This window comes from Triticum urartu, chromosome 2, assembly GCF_003073215.2.
Source record: "Triticum urartu cultivar G1812 chromosome 2, Tu2.1, whole genome shotgun sequence".
Lineage (NCBI taxonomy): Eukaryota > Viridiplantae > Streptophyta > Magnoliopsida > Poales > Poaceae > Triticum > Triticum urartu.
In genome coordinates, this window is record NC_053023.1 from 7,613,641 (window position 1) to 7,619,988 (window position 6,348).

Consider the following 6,348-nt stretch of genomic DNA (forward strand, 5'->3'; position numbering starts at 1 on the left):
ACTCTTGCATTGAGAGCAGGTTAAAGCAAAATATTAGTGAAGATTGACGGGCTGGATGAGAATCAGTGTCCACCTCTTGGCAATAGAAATAAATCAAACTTAGCTTCCGTGAATATTGACAGGCTGGGAGACGGTCAGTGTCCGCCAACATAAGGTGTCCAACCAACCACATATAAAAATCTAGCAGTTCAGAGTTAGCCCACATTCGCTAGCCGATGTAAGAAATTTGAGAGTTACGAGATGTGGGGCCAACATAAAATAGGAGCATGTACAAATAATACATTTCCAAACTTGCATCCGATATAGATTGCATTTCTTCTTTACATTGACATAAAATAGGAGCACGCCCAGCTATATCGTTCTGTTCATTTCACCATGTATCAACAGATCAAAACTAGAAATAAATAGGTGCTTAGCTATCCAGCGTTAGCCTGAGCTCAATGTGAAAATATGAGAACCAAACCTGAGAAAGTTTACTGTACTGCAGGTGTATGCAGTGCTTTCAAAAAGGTGACAAAGAGCAACAAATGTACCATGAACTGGAAAAAGAAAAGCTGATCCCGCATCTTGCACTTTTCCCTAGTTGATACCATGTCTCACTATTATTCAGGTCTGCGCCTACAATGTCTCACTATTGTTCAGTTCTACGCCTAGAGAAATTCAGAAGCCTTCCACATATAGACAACCACAGGTCAAAGTCAAAATCCGTACTTTTACCAGGACGATTCAAGTTTAAGAAAATGCACATTTGTGTTCTTTAGTAAGATTAGCTAATCGATAGGTTTAAATCTCGACATGTTCAGAATATGATTGCCCCAGATGGCAGTGGCTCAACTAACTCAAACTAACTAGACATTATACTCCCTATCAACAAGCCGGTGACATTGTGCATTAAGGTTACAGTTACTTGGGCACGAATGTTTTGTGCTTCTTTTTGGGGCATGATTTTTCGCTGCGAGGCTTGTTTTTTCACATTTACTTGTACTTTACCCTTTCCGAGTTCTTTATGTGCCTTCTGCAACAGAGCATATTTACAATGATGGGATGACCATTGTCATACAGTAGCAGCATGCCAACTCCATTCTATGTAAATGGCTGAACATGGTATTTCTCAATACTATGTGACAGTCTAGTTCGTTCAAAATGGTGGAGCTCCAATGAAGAAACAAAGGGACAGTTTATCTATAACAGAGTAGAAACAGGGCCATCGGCCATCGCCTTTGGCTGGATATAAGAAGATAATGTACTGTTGTTCCTTCTTCTCAGCCTTCTTCTCCTCCTACACCATGACATCCACCTCCTCCTTGAATTGATCCCACCTCCGAGTGCAAGTCTCCACCATCAACCTACATCAGTACATCACCTCTTCATTATGCAAGATCCTCTCTTCTGTTTCTTTTCCTTTCTTTCTCTTCTTCTGCCTTGCTCCCAAAAACCAAGAATCCTAACCCTAGAAATTAAGAAATTTGTGGAGGAGGAGGAAGAGGAGGGAGATCTTACCAGTGTGAAGAAAGCCGATGATGGAGGGCGACGCCGGAGAAGGCCATTGTCGCCGCCCAGCTCGCGTCGGATCGTTGCCCTGCCTATGTCGCCTCGGTTCGCTACCGGCCAGAGGCGCAAAGTGGACTACTTCATGCGCGAGAGAGATGGGAGTACGCCTCCCCTCCGGTTGGTCCCTCTGGTGCCGCCGCAGCGCCGCCGTCGTCGCCTCCGCCATTGCCAGAGAGGAGAGGGTTGAGATAAAGCAACACCTGCCCGAGCCCGTGAAAACTGCTCGCACCTGTCAAACGCTCATGATATAAAAGGTGTCCGGTCAAATGAAAAGAGTGCACACATACAATTTGTGCAAGGTTGGGGCAATGAAAAATAAAAGTTCGCGTGCCATTATAATGAGAGGAAGAGATATATAGACAGAGAGGGATGGGATAAAAGTTGCCTGGTCAAATAGAAAAAGTGCACACATATGATTTGGATCACGTCGTGTACGACTACCTCATCCCCATTCTTTGAACGCTTCCGCTCGCGATCTACAAAGGTATGTAGATGCAATCCAATCACTCGTTGCTAGATGAACTCCTAGATGGATCTTGGTGAAACCGTAGGAAAATTTTTGTTTTCTGCAACGTTCCCCAACATTTAGTAGCACAGTAATATGATAGTGGTGGTAACGGCTGCAAAAGTAATGTTTTTGGTATTTTGTAGTGATTGTAACAGTAGCAGCGGGAAAGTAATAAGCGAGAACCAGTATATGGAAAACTCCTAGGCACCGAATTAGTGATGGATAATTATGCCAGATGCGGTTCTCATGTAACAGTCATAACATAGGGTGACACAGAACTAGCTCCAATTCATCAATGTAATGTAGGCATGTATTCCGTATATAGTCATACGTGCTTATGGAAAAGAACTTGCATGACATCTTTTGTCCTACCCTCCCGTGGCAGCGGGGTCCTATTGGAAACTAAGGGATATTAAGGCCTCCTTTTAATAGAGAACCAGAACAAAGCATTAGCACATAGTGAATACATGAACTCCTCAAACTATGGTCATCACCGGGAGTGGTCCCGATTATTGTCACTTCGGGGTTGCCGGATCATAACACTTGGGCCCTAGTGACAAGCATTAAGCATAGCAAAGTCATAGCAACATCAATCTCAGAACATAATGGATACTAGGGATCAAACCCTAACAAAACTAACTCGATTACATGATAAATCTCATCCAACCCATCACCGTCCAGCAAGCCTACGATGGAATTACTCACGCACGGCGGTGAGCATCATGAAATTGGTGATGGAGGATGGTTGATGATGACGACGACGACGAATCCCCCTCTCCGGAGCCCCGAACGAACTCAAGATCAGCCCTCCCGAGAGGTTTTAGGGCTTGGCGGCGGCTCCGTATCGTAAAACGCGATGATTTCTTCTCTTTGATTTTTTCCTCTCCGAAAGTGAATATATAGAGTTGGAGCTGGCGTCGGAGGGAATCCAAGGGGCCCACGCACGCCCCCCACCCTCGTGGACAGGGTTTGGCTCCCTAGTCTTCATCTTTGGCAAGGATTTTTTATTATTTTTTCTAAGGTGTTCCATGGAGTTTCAGGTCATTCCGAGAATATTTGTTTTCTGCACATAAAACAACACCATGGTAATTCTGCTGAAAACAGCGTCGGTCCGGGTTACTTCCATTCAAATCATAGAAGTTAGAGTCCAAAACAAGGACAAAAGTGTTTGGAAAGTAGATACGACGGAGACGTATCAGGACCCACCTAGTCGAAGCGTACGTAGCGTTGTCATTCTGGTTGCGAACGTGTACGTACATACTGGACGATATAGAGGCGCGCACGTGTCATAGTAGAGGCGCACGTAGCATGTACACGTACAACGGCTAGGGTGTATACAAGTAAATACGGCCACGTACGCACATACGGGCGGGGTCTCGAATGCCTACTCGCGCATACGTACGGCCAGGGCTCGTGTACATGGCCGGGTCGGAACGGAGATATTATATCGTTGTCATCTTCATGGGGAGGCAAATGAATGCGTCGTGTTCATCGGGAGGCAATAGAACACGTGCTGTTCATCGGGAGCCAACCGGTGGCTTGGACGGAACAGCCGATGGAAACGAGGCCTGGCGTACCGTACAACGGAGGAAACAACATTGTGTTCGACCTGCCACGGTCGAAACGGGATAATATTCATCGGGTGGGGTCTGGCGTACAGCAAAACAGAGGAAACAGACTTCTGTTGGACCTCCTACGGTCGAAACGGGGTCCTGTTGATCAAGAGGGTTGTGGCGTACCGCAAAACAGAGGAAACAGACATATGTTGGAGCGCTACGGTCGAAACGGGGGTCCTGTTCATCGGGAGGGGTGTGGCGTACCACAAAATGGGATTCCACGGGATAATGTTCACCTCCACCGTCGACCTCCTGCAGCCTCCACGGGCTACTGTTCATCCACCGTCGACCTCCTCCAGCCTGCACCTGCAACTGTTCGACCACGGGCTCCTGTCCATCCAGCGTCCACCGCTCCTCCACCGGCTACTATTCAACCAGCCCTCTCCACGGGGTCCTGTTCAACCACCCCTCCACGGGCTACTGTTCATCTAGCCATCCACCCGCTACTGTTCAACAAGCCCTCCACGGGGTCGTCCTGTTCATCTATCCCTCCACGGGGTCATGTTCATCCACCCACAACCGGCTCGACCGGGGTCCTGTTCATCCAGAGGCAACACCACGGGGTCCTGTTCATCCACCCCCACCGGGAACTATTTCAAACGTCCCCAACAACGCTCACTGTTCATCAAGGGAAGGAGGCGGCAGGTTTCGATCGGCTTCAGTTAGCAGCAGTAGCGAAGGAATCACTCGGATTCAGTTAACAGAAAGGGATCGATCACTCGGGTTCAGTAACGTAGCTAGTGCAATCGCTCGGGTTCAGTTAGAGCCAGCGCCTCGCTCGGATTTAGTTAGAGCCCAACGCCTCGCACACATACGCGTACGTTTGCGAGAGGAACACGCATCGCTCGGCCCCCAACCACCCACCGTTACTGGGAACTCCCCGAAATTTTCCTCGCCCTCGCTTCTACCACGGTTTTTTCCGTCATGGACGGCCCAAAGAATGTCATGCAGCTGCGTCTCCGGCCCGTCCATGACGAAACGCCCATTTTCTGTCATGATTTTTTATCATTGAAATAGGAGCCCACCACATCTATGATAATACCGGATTTTGTCACAATTATCCTCATAAAAGTGTCATAAGCATGACAGAAAAAAATTATTCGGCCCAATATGTCACGGATGTGTCTTTTTTTTAGTGTTGTCGTGTGTGGCCGGATGGCCCCCGGCAAATAGTGCCTTTGCCGAGTATGGCATGTTTGCCGAGCAACACCGTCGGCATTGTCGTGTGTTTGCTGACTTATTCCCTTTGCCGAGTGCGACTCTCGGCATTCTTTACTTTGCCGAGTGCCCGTATTTTGGCCGTCCGACATATATGATAATTCCCGTAGTGGGTATACCTTGTTCCCTCAAAAATAAGAAGTAGTACACCTTGTTCGTTGTTGATTCTGCTTGAAAATCTATGTCCGTCTAAAAGATGCACCCACCTTTCATGTTTGAATGTTCACACGAAAACCCCGTTCAAAGAAAACGTCCGAATTCTGTTGTTCACCTCTCATACACCCCAGTTCTTGTACTAGATGCTACATCATATATGTTTAATCACAAAAGCCTACGGTTTATTTCTACCTCAAAGGTAAACTTCCTGTACATGGTGAATTACTAGCTCAGGCTGCTTGTTAATTACGGACGCTTTAACCAATTAACGAGTCTACAAATATGACTCAAAATATTAAGATGGAAGGAGCAATATTGTACTGCTTGCTTGCAGGGCAAAGTGATTAGGACCAACGGTGTGGAGTACATGCCATTCTTTCCAGTCGCTGGTGAACTTCCTCAACGGCTGCTGCTGGACAGGCTATGCGCTCATGAAGTTTGACATCTACATAACAGTATGTACATACACATACACATACACATCAGAATAAGAAGTCACAAACCCAGCCAGAAATACAATCAAGAATTCCTTAGCGAGGATCTTTCTAACAATTATGTCCTCTTTAAATTCTTTGCAGATCCCCAATGCCCTCAGTACAATCTTCAGCCTCGTCCAGCTGATCCTCTAGTTTTACTACTACAGATCGACCCCCAAGAAGGGCAAGAACGTTGAACTACCCACCGTCCTCACCGAAAAAGCCATTACCAGCGGCAACATGTCCGTCGCCATCTAGAAATAAGTTGGCTTCGTTTTTAATCTGTAATGGACTTTGAATTCATATTGCTTGTATTCGAACTTCTATGAGATAAAAGCAAATGGAAGCATTGGTCCGGATTTGGTCTCCTCCAAAATCTCACAATAGTTAAATTTGGAGAAGGCGAAGGATATTATACCAAAATTACCAAGTGGTGAAGAAGTGATATCTCGGAGGAAATATATAGAGAGAGAGAGAGCTGTACATATCACATCACAGTGGCACGGTGCTCAGTCATTTTTCATGCATATATCTTCTTGTCATGCATATATCTCCTCATTTTTTTATGCGTACATCTCCTTGTCATGCATATATATCTGATCTGCATGAGTCTCCCATCCCGTATGGCCAGCCGTCGTGGACTGTGCAGGTCAAAAGCATATGACACATGCATGCTTGAGGTGCCCTATTGATAGATCGTTTTTCCATCTAACAAAGTTCTAGTGCTCACACTGTGTAGTGAAGCTTCTAAAGCATGGACGGTTAATTGTTTTATCATGTGCTTTTCATTCTCCTACTTTGCTTAGTTGCATCTTGTTGTGCA